The sequence below is a fragment of the Condylura cristata genome, unplaced genomic scaffold, assembly GCF_000260355.1.
Source record: "Condylura cristata isolate star-nosed mole 26May11 unplaced genomic scaffold, ConCri1.0 scaffold00007, whole genome shotgun sequence".
Lineage (NCBI taxonomy): Eukaryota > Metazoa > Chordata > Mammalia > Eulipotyphla > Talpidae > Condylura > Condylura cristata.
In genome coordinates this window covers 31718178-31731784 of record NW_004567108.1, presented here as the reverse complement: position 1 = coordinate 31731784, position 13607 = coordinate 31718178, and positions in this window count along the sequence as shown.

Sequence of the window (13607 nt, the reverse complement as noted above, 5' to 3'; positions counted from 1 at the left end):
TCTGCCACGCCATGTGGTCACCTCCGGGGCAGGCGGGGATCGAACTCGTGCAGAAGTGGCTTTAGTTTCTCAGTGCAGTGCATTAACCCGCTGCACCACCAGGGAGGGCCTGGAGAGGTTTCTTAATAGGATGAAGTACTAACTTAAAGGGCAGAGTATACCACACTGATAACGATTGTATGATGCTTTGTCTCCATGGAACCAATACAGGGCTTCCAAAATCAGGAACAGAAGCAGGGATGACCTCATTTCATTTAGGAACCCACTTCCTGTGGCCTAGGATTTCTAAGAACACAAAATCTTCATAAAACTGGGGTGTGGAGCTAGCACAGGGTTATGTCTACTACTTCGCATACATAAAGTATCATTGGGCTAGAGTGCACACAATAGGTATTTGCTGCCTTCCCAGGTAGGAGGGACCTAAAGCATTGAACTTGCCATCTTGATGTTTCAGGTTTTCTGGTATAAATTTATGAAGATGTGGACTATCGTCTAACTAGCTTCAAAATATTCTGTCTCCCCTTCCCTAGAATAGAGTTGTGTAACTAAATCACCGAGTCCCCTGGGGAAGGACGGGAATTATTACTTTATATATGTAACACGATGTTTCATGTTCCTTCTGGGAATCTGGCTTGTAAATGTTGTCAAAACCACATAAATACCAGGAGGTGTTATGGATGGAAACACCGGTTTTATCTGATTGCAAAGGCAGTGCCTTAACTCACTTTCTGAAATCATGTAGGACAGCACTTTGGTGTGAAGTAAGGGTTTCCCTTCTGAGCCACAGTGCCTGTTGTCTCTGAGGACGATTATAACCTTGGATTTAATTGGTACAAATATCCTAGTTCCTTTTTTTTTTTTTGACCCTGTATGTCCACCTTAGGATTTTTTTTTTAAGATTTATTTATTTATTCATACAGAACTGGGGTACAGGCCAGAGATGTGGAGGGTGAGAGGATTCACCAGAGACAGAGCTGGGAGCAGAATAGGTAGATCGACAAAGTACACTGCTGAAGGGAGCAGCAGGCGGGTCAGGAGAGGTCTGCCACGCCATGTGGTCACCTCCGGGGCAGGCGGGGGATGGAACTCATGAGGAAGTGGCTTTAGCTTCTTAGTGCAGTGCTTTAACCAGCTGCACCACCAGGGAGTGCCTCACTTTAGGATTTTTCTCCGTGTTTTTGTCAGGTAAATTTTCCCGTAGTATCTGCAGATCATATAAATATTCCCAATGTCTATTTAGTCCCTCTAACACTTCACTTTACTCTCCCTTTTTTATTTATTAATATTTTGTAGATTATTAGAGGAAGAAGAATCAGGAGTAAGCAGTTTATGCATTCATTATTAAGAATGGGATTTAATTCAGAAATTTGAGGGGAACTGGTAAGAGAAAAAGATAAGCAACAAAATTAACAAACCGTTCAAATTGTACATTTAGTTCACTGGTGAACTGGCAAAGGAGGAGGAGGGGACGGGAAAGGTTGTGTTCCATCTTTTTAATGGAGAAAATATTGGGAACATAATCCTTTCTTATAACAAATTGATTGTGTAATACTTAGCCTTATGTTTATCTAATGTCTAGTTCATCATTTAAAATTTAAAGATAATTATTTTTACTCACAGTGACTTACAATGTGACTCTTAGCTGTCAACACAAATTGTTCTTGCTTTCTGTTCAAAATTTTCTTGTTTGTACTAACCTAGAGGTAAGATAAAGAGAGAGACATAATTATGGGAAATCTTGAATACAGAAAGCATGTTAGATAGATGGAAACATGAAATTTTGGGACAAGCAAAAGTATTTGGCTCTATCCACAGCCATCACTAGATACCTAAAATCACTTATTTCTGAACAAGTAGTTCTCTCTTTGATTTAGACAATGATCCTTTGCGAAATGACCTCAAAGCAAAGCAGTCCTCTGGGTCAAATTAGCATTTAATGAGCTAGAAGTTTCTGGGTTTTCTGAATATTACCAAACTAGCTCGAGGCTTTGATCATGCTGAAAGTCAACTGTCCTAAATCTGTCAGTGTAACCCTGCCAGATTCAATGTGGGTAGAGTCCCGGGATAGTTCAAATACAAAATCCAAGTGGAATGAAAAATAAAAATGAGTTGCTAAATGGTTGATAAAACATAGAAGTATGTTTAACCTCCCTCATAATAAAAGAAATAGAAAGCAAAACTATTGGCCTCCATGGTGGCGCAAGGGGTTAAGTGTCAGTACTCAGAAGCTACCGGCAGCCACTGCAGTCCCTGCAGTTCTATCCCCGGCCAGAGGGTAGCTGACCCACATGGCGCAGCAGACCCCTCCTTTCTCGCCTGCTGCTCCCTTCGGCAGTGTATTTCAGTAGATCTACCTCTTCTGCTCCCCACCATGTCTCACATGAGTCCTCTTACCCTCCTTCCTTCATGTGTGGAATACACCCGAGCTCTTGTATGCATTAAAAAAAAAGCAAAACTATAGTAGGACACCATTTCTTACTATTGCATAAGCACAGAATTTAAACATTCTGAATAAACAATGTTGGGAAATCATAGGGAAGTAAGTATTCCTATATTGTATTAAGGGGGCATACAATGGGTATCTTGAGGTCCAACTATTATTGTTTTTACAACTTTCTTCATTTCTAGAAAATTTTCAGAAGATACTGCTGCTCTACTATATCATTTCTGATGTGTGAAATGTGTGAATGATACTTTTTGATCATTTCATTCTTTAGGCAAATTTCTTGATAAAAACATTAATACTGCTTTGGTGACAGATTATTTGATTTATGAATCTAAAATAAAATCTTAAGAACAAATTCAGGAAGTTTTAAGAATTGCATTCAATTTGACTTCTTTCCTACCTGCCTCGTTTCTTACCTCTTCCCCTATGTATACCTATCTCTATGTCTGTGACCCTAAACATCACTGTGAGCCCTGCACACAGCTCACTAAGATGAGCAGGCTCCCTGTATCCTGAGAAGTGCAAGGCCAACAATGACAAACAATGAACAGCTGTAAACCAGTGATATTCTATGGGGATGGAGAGGGGAACAGGATCAAAACTGGGGTGGGAAGCGAGCACATGAATATGGTGATGGCACATGGGTAAACTGGTGGTGGGAAGTCCACAGGGATTATAACTGAGATGGAAAAAGGCACAAAATGAAGAATGATGCCAATAAATAAATAAATAAATTGAAATATAAAGAAAATGAGCAGACATCTTTGAGTGTGTTAATTTACTATTGCCAGTTAAAGAAAGTAAATATTTGACAGACTTTCCTAATACTTCAAAATTAGGTGCACTCATAAGAATTTATATTTCTGGTCATCATTAAACACTGGCAAATATGTATTTCCCAATAAAATCAATATGCTTACAGGAGCTGAAAAACAGCCAAACATATTAGGAGGGATTTGTATTGTCCAAATTGACACACTCCCACCCTCTCACCTCACTTACTCTGATTTTTGTCCACGTGACCCCAAAACCTTTCAGTATGCAATTTTAATCTGATTATTTCCTCACAAAGTTGTTTCCCTGAGCCGAGCACAAGTACATGGGTAAAATTGTGAATTGGGAGAAAGGGAAGAGGGAAGGGGGGAATGTTGAGGACCATTATCTTATCTTTTTAATAGACAACATACTGTAATATTGTCTACTTCAAAAAAAATTACTAGGATCTATTTATTCTTACTTCTTATTTCCAGCACATAGTATAGGTTTTATGAATATAGGACGGTGAGTTGATCAAAATAGCTTAGTAAATAAACTGCTCATTCTCCAGCCCTCCTGAAATGATGACTGCTCTATATTGCATTGTAAAAAATACATCATGTGGGCCCTCCCTAGTGGCGCAACGGGTAAGTACACAGCACTTCAAGCTAGCTGCAGCTACCTCAATGCTATTTGGATCCCCACCCACCCAGAGGTGATCCACATGGCCTGGCAGATCCCTCCTGACCCTCCTGCTGCTCCCCTCAGCAGTGTACTTTGTCCACATCAGCCTGTTCTGCTCTCTACTTTGTCTCTGGTGAATCCTCTCACCGCCCTTGTACCTCTGGATTGTACCCCAGAGGTGTGTATACATGAATAAATAAATCTTTAAAAAAAAATACATCATGTGTACCATACAGGGAAAGGCTAAGTTTCTGTGTATTGGGATGAAGAAATCCCAAATATAGAGGCTCAAAGAATGTATCGTTTTCTTTCTCCTCCACACTAGGCACTAGGTTACCAGGGCATTTTGTTCTACTCAGTGAATCCAAGCAGTTCTTTTTACGTTAGTAGACAATATTCAGGCAGTGTGATATCCTGGCTTGCAAGTAAGGAAAGAGACAATATAGATCCCATATTTTAAGACAAAGACTTACCATTGGAGAGAGCCACATGCATGGATGCTAAGAAAATATAGAACCCGACTACACAGCCAGATACTAGCAATGACTATTCCCAAGCAAGACAGAGAAAATGGATTCTGATGGATCACGAGCAGACTCCACCATTCCATTGGATGTGTATTTTTTTTTAAAGATTTATTTATTTATTCATGTAGAGCTGGGGTACAGGCCAGAGATGTGGAGGGTGAGAGGATTCACCAGAGACAAAGAGGGGAGCAAACAGGCAGAGTGAGGAAGTACACTGCTGAGGGGAGCAGCGGGCCGTCAGGAGAGGTCTGCCACACCATGTGGGTCTCCTCCTGGTGGTCAGGGATCGAACTCATGCGAAAGTGGCTTAAGCTTCTTAGTGCTGTGCCTTAACCTGCTGCACCACCAGGGAAGGCCCTGGATGTGTATTTTTAAGCAAAAACTAAGTGCATACAATGATCAGTAATTTTCAAGGTATTTCAGCTCATTAGAAAAAGATACATGACTTGATAGTTGTGTTGCAGCTTGATGAAGAGGGATACTTAACCTAGTGTAAAAACATCCAATGCCTTCATCCTGATATCACCCAAAGGGGCTGCATCAATTAGTGATTATCAGTTTGTGGTGCAATTTCAGATTATAGTTGTGATTTACTCAGAGTTTCTATACTGAAGTTTGGAGTTGGGTATTTCTTTGCTGGAGGTGCATTAAAGGATGCTTACCAGCATCTTAGCCTCTGCTTTACCAAATGGCCTAAATCCTCCTTATCTCTGACTTCCACTGTAAACAAAAATGTCCCGTGAGGGCAGATTTGTCACCAGTTGAGAATCACTGGTTTAAACATAATCAAAACTGCAGAAACTATGGCAGTTTTGATAAAATATGTTTCAATTAACTTTTTTCTGTGGATACATGGTTAATCCTCTAATATTTAACATTTTCAATACAACAATTGTATTTTGAAAGTGATTTCTGTTAACATCAATAGTCTCTTTATATTAGATTGTGCTGCTTCAGATGTTTTTAGTCATGGTTTACAAATCATGCTTGACATCAAGGTTTAGATGATTAGGTTAAGTAAAAAGCAATTTCAAAATGGTTCAGTGGTGGCAAAAATAAGATGTTTATGTAGGCATGTAAATTATGTCGGATCATAAGGTTGAAAAGAGTCAGCAACATCTGTTTTAGGAGAAAGTTTAACTGCATAGCAATTGGGCCTTAGTTCATTAATGGATTTCCACTTCAAGTGCAGAATTGCCTAATCCTGTTCAAATCATTTTTCATCTTTGACAAGATCAAAAATTTACTGGGAAAAGCAGGTTAAAATATTTTTTCTACTTAATCATTTTGCCTTTGAATTTAAACAAGTATTTGCAGTCAAATGCTCTACCCCTGAGCTATATTCCCTAAACAAGCATTTGATTGTCAAAATGCTAAGTGAGGTACTGTAGTCTCCTCTTTTTAAGGGTTGGCTGTCAGAAAAACAGGAAGGTAATAAGAAGCTTGGTAGGGAGTTTTTGCTCCTTCTCTCTCAATTCTGATGGAATTTCAGGAAAAAAAGAATTGCACATTATAGTAAATAGTGTTTTCTTGTAGCTTAATCCACTCTGATTCATGCCAAATTTGTCTACCTCAGAAGGAAATTTTTCCATGCCCATATGTAACAGGAAAATGCCAGGTCAGGCTGCCTGTAGCTGCCAGAAACCAATCAGAGATAGGAATTGAATCTATAAGCTGCACTTTACAGTCAGAAAGCTGGCAATCTGAGAGAACAGGAAGTATTTCACCTCAAAAACATGTTTTGATATCTCATCTTGAGCTAGCTTTTTTCTAGTGAGTTTTAAAAAGAGATGGCCAATTTTGGGCCCTCCCTGGTGGCGCAGCGGGTTAAAGCACAGCACTGGAAAGCTTAAGCCACTTCCGCATGAGTTCAATTCCCGCTTGCGCCCAGGAGATCCACATGGCGAGACAGACCTCTCCTGATCTGCCCGCTGCTCCCCTCAGCAGTGTACTTCCTCCATCTGCCTGTTCTGCTCTCTGCTATGTCTCTGATGAATCCTCTCACCCTCCTCATCTCTGGCCTGTACCCCAGTTCTATATGAATTAAAAAAAAAAAAAAAGAGAGGTGGCTAATTTTAATGAAACAGCCCATCACGGTTGGTGTTCTGGTCGTCATCTTGCTTAGCCTCCTGAGTTTGTCATCACTTTCTTGCCCATCTTGACCCAGGTACATCCTGGTTTCCTGAGCCTGGGAAAACACTCTGTTTTCCAACAGTGTCAATGTCCCCACTTCCTCAGGCATCACTGGGACAGTACTCTCAGTTCAAAACAAAATTTTAATTCAAAGAAAATAGATTATTAATCACATAGTTTATATGTATAGGCTGTACTGTGCATACATACAAATTCCTATGTAGATATGGAGTGCTTCCTTTTCTCCATAACCCCATTCACACAATCTCTTTAATGTCTGGTAGTCACATTTTATATGTGATATTATATCTGAAAAAATCTCCCCAAACTGACAGGATCCGCAGTGGTCACATGACCCCAAAACATCATTCCTGAAGGTGACTTATAACAGTGAACCCAAAAGAGAAGCTAAACTAAGCATATTTCCTCTGAGAATTGAAGCCAGGAACTATGTAGTAAAGTCAGGTTAAACAACTGAAGAGAGAAATGGGCCATGAGACAGTTGAGTTCTTAAGATAGACTTATAAAATGCTACATAAAGCATTAAGTCAAACTAATTTTATAAATAAGAAAAGCATCTGTGAATATAGAGAAACCAAAATTTAGAACTCATATATTCAGAATAGAGGTAAATATTAACTCACTTGACTAGGTGTTTGGAAAAGGAAGAAGTTATTTTGAATTCCCATATCTGTTCTTTCACTAGACTCCAACAAATGTGATGTTATATAAAGGACTCTAACACAAGGTAATACTTTGTAATGGTTAAGCATTTTGTGTTTGAATCACAGCTTTTCTATTAACAATTAAAATTTTGTATTTATACCAATTGTAAAACTGCCTGATAATTTCCTCATACCTCAGAATCTAGAGGAAAAAAAGTTAAAGACTCCTTTTCATAGTAATCTTTTTAGTGGGTGGGTCTTTAGAAATGCTTATCTTCTTCGTTCTGAGTCTTCTATCTGGGCCTCTGTGTCCCCATACATTTTCCAGTTCCTTTTTATGTGAAAACAACATTGTAAGTTCCTTAGTGGCTGAAAATACTGCACTCCCCTGAGAGGCTTTGGAGCAAAATATCACTTTTCGAATACTAACTTCTCCAAACCTTCCATACATACAGTTCTGTCTCTTCCAGACTCAGTCTTACCACCTCCCCCCCACCCCCAAGTAATCATTTTGGCCCTGACAGTATTACTGATCAAGTATAGCTCTCTCATACAGACTTCTCCATCCTCCTCATTAAATACCTCTTACTTAGAATTCCCTACATGTTCTACCTCTTATTCTCCTTGAAAGTATTTCCTGCTTAGCTCCACCCTTGGAGCTAATCACTGATCAGTCCATCCCAACAGTGTTAGCCCAAGGGGTACCATAAACCCCCTATTTCTTGCATGTGCACAAAGACAAAGCATAGTGTGAATTTAACAGAATTAACGTGCATAAACAGAGAAAAAAGGGTGTCAGTGTCCCCAAAGAAATATCCCCAAATTACCCTTCCCCTCATGGGTAAGTGCCCAGTCAAAAAGGATTGACCACAAGCAGGCCCTCTGTGGCCTGAAACCTTGCACCAATCTAAAGGGGCACTTTCTGACAGAGGACCATATAAAAGGGGTCCTGAAGCAGAGCCCAGAAAGTTGAGACAATAGGAACAAAATCAAAATACAAATCAACATCATGACTGCCATTGTCAGCCTCCCTGGGTATCTCAGCCATGTGTCTCAACCAAGCTTCCTATGTCTCTGGTACAAGTCTAAAGTCCAGAAGCAACATGCCTTCTCACATGCCTCTGCCTAAGCCTACTGCCTTCCAACTGTTCTATAGATTCGCCTGGTTGCTCAGCTCCACTATCGTGAGGTTGGACAGGGAACATGGAACCTCCCTTACAAATAGAATTCTCTCTTTATCTTGGACATCTATCTCTGTCTTTGAAGAATTCGGTTATAGTAAGTATATTGATAATTCAGTTTAGCCAAAATTTCCTAGCTGTAATCTCAGATCACACTATCTGACCACATTTTTTTTTTATCCCCTACCACCTCTTAAGTATTATTTAATCACCCTGGCCTCCCATCAGCAAGAATCCTGTTTGGTCAGTCTAGCAAAAAGTTACTTTACCCTCTTAGTAAATTCTATTCACCAATCTCCATCCCTTTCACTACACACACACACTCACCCACACTTAGCTCCTTGCCTATAAATCTGCACTCTTCCTTGTGATATTTGATATTGAGTCTGCTCTCTACCACCACCACTGAAAAAATCCATCACAGTAGCCTTCTATGTGTGATAGTAATCTGAATAATGTTGTTTAGTATGGTAATTATTGCCATGAGTAACTTATTCCAACCTGTATTAGCCTGTGTTAATTTTGCTGCATGCACACCTCATGTCAGCATGATTAGCTGTTTGTGGTATTATTTCTGTGCCTCAGGGCCTACACTAACCTATTCCTTGCTGTCCAGTAGAGTATCAGACACTGAGTGTATTTAATAAATAGCTGTTAATTCTGGGGATAAATGCAGCTCTGTCAATTTTCCGCAAATCTTTGTTGGTGACTTTGTAGGGATAGGAGTAAGGAGATCACCTCTTTAACCTTATTGCAGGTTGGGTTGTCTGGGAAAATGTTCTGAAATGGAGATAGATCTGTCAGAGAGTTAGCGGGCATTATTCTTGGGACCAAAGACTGTAAAAGAGAGGGTGGGGTCAGGATTGAACGGAAAGAGAAGTTGGGTTTTAGGGCAGTTACGAAAAGGCATGTAAGGGGGAATGGATGTCCTGAAGAAACTCTGCAGAATTTTGTGTACTCCACCCTCTACTCCAGTTTTCTGGACTCTACCCCTTACTCCAGTTATTGAAACTACAACTCCCAGCAATACCATGAGGACCCAAGGGCAGAGCTAAGCAGGCATTCTGGCACTTTGGGGGGATATATAAGGGAGCCATGTTAGACTCACTCCTGGACCATGTGTCTGGTGGCTGGTCTTAGGCTCTTGATGAGCTTTCCAAGTGTGTTGAAGTTCCAAGTTAGCGGAGCTGGTAGGATGTTCTAGTTAACTTGTATCTCTCTTTCTCTCTTTCTCTTTCCCTGGGTTGTTCCTTTCCTTTCCCTTTTGTAAATAAACCCATTATTGAGCCTTTTGTGTGTTCCTGCAGTACAATTGAATTTTAAGTGCATGAGTGAAGACCCAGACAGGCAACCCAGTTCACACTGTGTTGCCTTGTAACAGGCAGACCCCATGGGGCACTGATGTCAGGATAACTCTTCAGCTTTTTCAAACTGGAGCAAGGGGATGAGACCTTTACTCTCACTCTCACCTATTGATTAGTTTCTAGAAGTGGGCTTGAAAGAGGCTGTTCACTTTTGCTGAAGCAATTCCTCCACAACTGAAGTACAGATGTTGCAGGAGCCTAGCACTTGAGGAGATTTTATTTTTTGTTCCTGAAAGGGAAACTAGGGGGCACAGCACAAAGACCCAAAAAGACTCCTGCATAGACATAAGGACCTTGGGGATGGGGAAAAAAAGCTAGTCCAGATCATATCAGAAAAATTCTGTTTCTATGTCAACACCTGCCTTTGACTCTTAAGCAGGTTGTCTCTTAGTAGTGTAAATAAAGCACACATTCTTCTGGCAACCATCCAAGCTCCACAATGGACCTTTATTTTATTCATTCCCAAACCCCAAAACACCAGAAGTGATTCTCCTTGGCTCATGAGTTTTCCTCTGGGTGGAATATCCTTTAACAATCTAAGCCATATCCACCTTGGAAATCAACTTTCCTTCCCATCTTAGCCTTCACCCAGAGTGGGCAACCTGTCCTTTCCACAGTATACATAGATTGTTCCATCTGCTCCTCACCTGGACCCTTGCATATGCCCTGCTCTGTATGTCTTTTCTGTCTGGGAGATGAATATACCTTTTTCTGCCTGTAAACTGTTAAGGTCCTTGAAGGCAGGGACTATGTACCACACTTACCATAAGACCTGGCACATAGCTCTGTGTGTGTGTGTATATATAATATATGTGTGTGTATATATATATATATATATATATGTGTGTGTGTATACATATATGTGTGTATATACGTATATGTGTGTGTCTATATGTGTGTATATATGTATATGTGTGTATACGTATATGTGTGTATGTGTGTATATATGTATGTGTGTATATACGTATATATATGTATATACGTATATATATGTATATACGTATATGTATGTATCTTCAAACCATGATCCATTTTAACTATGTAAGAGAAACAAAAATGCTTATAAAAGGGTATCATCACTTAGCTCTCTTACATGGTGTTTTGTTTCAATGAGAACTCATAACACACAACTCAGCAGACAAACAAAAAGGAGAAAAACAGGATGAGACCCTTGCTCAGATGTCCTCTAGACTCACAGTTACTTTATGCCTATTCAAATGACAACATTTTCTGGAAGCCTATCTATAGGCATGTAGAAAGACATAAGGCCAAAATGAGTTGATGTATATAACATGGATTGGTTAAAACTGAGTTTATGTAAATTAGAAATTTTTGAAGAGTCAACAGAATTTCAAAATTCAGCCATTTCCTGAAAGTACAGTCTGGTAAAATTGGCTTATCACCTCACTTTCAATGCACATATGTGATTTCCTGCTTACAGCATCTCCCAAAGGGATGAGAAAAAAATATTTTACAACTTGGGAAGTTTTATAAGAGGATTATCTATAGTTCCTGAATAAGAAGTCTTTTCCCCTCCAAGCACACCTGCAGTTCCTAATAACCAACTTATGCAATTTTCCTCTCTATTTGAATAAAAGTTGGCAATAAATGTTGTATATCTCAAAAAATGAATTTTTTAAATCTTATATTTACTAGTTTCCTCTAATTTACCAGTGTAGCGGGTTGGCTTTGCAGGGAGCAATTAGGGATAAGATAGCTAAAGAAACACAAAGTCAGTTGAAAAAAGAAATGTGTGTGTCTGGCTCTCTCTATGAATTATGACTATTCAGGGGGGAAAAATCTGAACGGTTGCCAAAAGACTGGCTTGTAAAGAGACAGCTGGAGTTTTCTGTTAGGGGTTACAATGCGTTACTTGTTCCATAAGGGAAGAAGGGGATCACTTACCACAGCGACTCACACATCGCCTGAGACATTGGCACATCTCTCCCCCAAGAAGCATTTTCTTCAAAGGAAAAAAACTAGATATTTCAGGAAGGTCATTGAAGACCATTGGGTACAGACACACTGACCTTCCTGGTGGAGATTTGTAGCCTTGTGGTGTGTGGACTCAGTCTCTATAGATGCTTTCATTGTGCCATAACTCAGATATAGGATGTATTGTTTAAACTGCCCATCCTAATTCCAATTCCTTTGGAGACTCAGGAAATTCAAACTAAATAAAGTAAAACCTCACTGTATTTTTCTTTGGTTGAGATGCAAGTAACATTTTTAACAAGAATGTAAAAAAAAAACATATAACATGGCACAAAGCTGGAACTTATGGTGGACACTAAAATTAGAATATTTAAAAAGATTTTATTTATGCACACAGAAAAGGGGTACAGGCCAGAGGTGCAGGGGCAGTGAGAGGATTCACTAGAGACAGAGTGGGGAGCAGAACAGGCAGGTTGATGAAGTACATTGCTGAGGGGAGCAGCGGGCAGAGACAGGAGAGGTCTGCTGGCCCGGTGGATCACCTCCAGGCGGGGCAGGGCTCAAACTCACATGCAAAAGTGGCCAAGACTTGGCTTAGCTTCTCAGTGCAGTCTCCAACCCACAGCACCACCAGGGAGGGTGCAAAATTTGAATGTTTTTAACAACAAAATGCAAATGAAGGAAGAAGAAAGGAATAGAATGATAACTACACTTACAAATCTATCAGAGGAAGCAGAGACATTAGTGTTGTTCCTTTCCTCAGTGTGCGCTCAGTGTAGGTCTGAGTGTTTGCTTAGCAGTCCCAGAATAGCCCAGTGTGGGTTAAACTGAGAAAGAAAGACAACCCTCTCTCTCCACCAGGGCCAGTGCAGACACATATGGAGAGTGGTGATTTAACCAAGCAAACAAAAACCTTTTCAAAGGCTGATTCAGCAAAACAGTTTCAGTGAGCTGTGAGCTGTTTACTATATGGAGTTGGGGTTAATTTCCCAGGTTTCCAAAAGTAAAAGGAGAATCAGACTCCATCTTGCAGGTTGAGCATCAGAGCATATTCATTAAAAAATTAGCATTCAATTTACCTTACAAAGCCATATATTCAAATACATATGCATAATGTCTATGGGGAGAAAAATGTTTGCAAGTCCAGTAGCAGGTACTTATCAACCAAATCTGGGAGTGTTTGGTGGGAGGAGGGAGGCTCTTCAACAATGGGAAGTAGGTCTAGGAGCCACAGTATAGGCCTCCAGGAAGCCCCTAGCTGGGCAAGGTTTGGGTTCTTAAGGATGGGGCACTAACCAGTTTCTTCTTGGCCCAGGGCCTCAGCAGTGAAGCTGTACTAGTGGTCAAGGACTTGTTTGTTCATTTATTTTTACATCATTGTTCATATTTTTACATCATTGTTCATGTTTATACAATGTTTGATTTCTCCTCTCAGGTGTTGTCCTCTTAAAAGTACCACCACCGAAACACTCATGAACCATCACCATAGATTCGTGTGCTCTTTCCTCTTAGTCCAGGAGTTGTTTAAACTCAAGGGTAACTCTGAGCTCAGCAGCAGAGAGCAAGTGAGTCATTTGCTTCAGACAATGCTTCCCATACTTCATACACTTCTAGCATTGTGGTTAGACTTCAACAGAAAGATGCGATTAGGGTAGAAAATACTTATATGAATAGTATTTTCCAAAAGAGTTCTAGTTGTCAGAGGACCTCCTGTCATTTAAAATACTTCTTAGCAAGTATACTGAATAAAAAGAATTGATCCTTACCAGGACTTTACAAAATTGTTGACTGTTCATGTTTACTAGAAAAGACCTGAAAGAAGAGGAAGAGCCTGCATAACGTTTTATGCTCTGTTTGCTCAGATCCCATGAGAAATTTCCAGAGGGACTCATTACCATTTCTATTGAAGAGGCCCC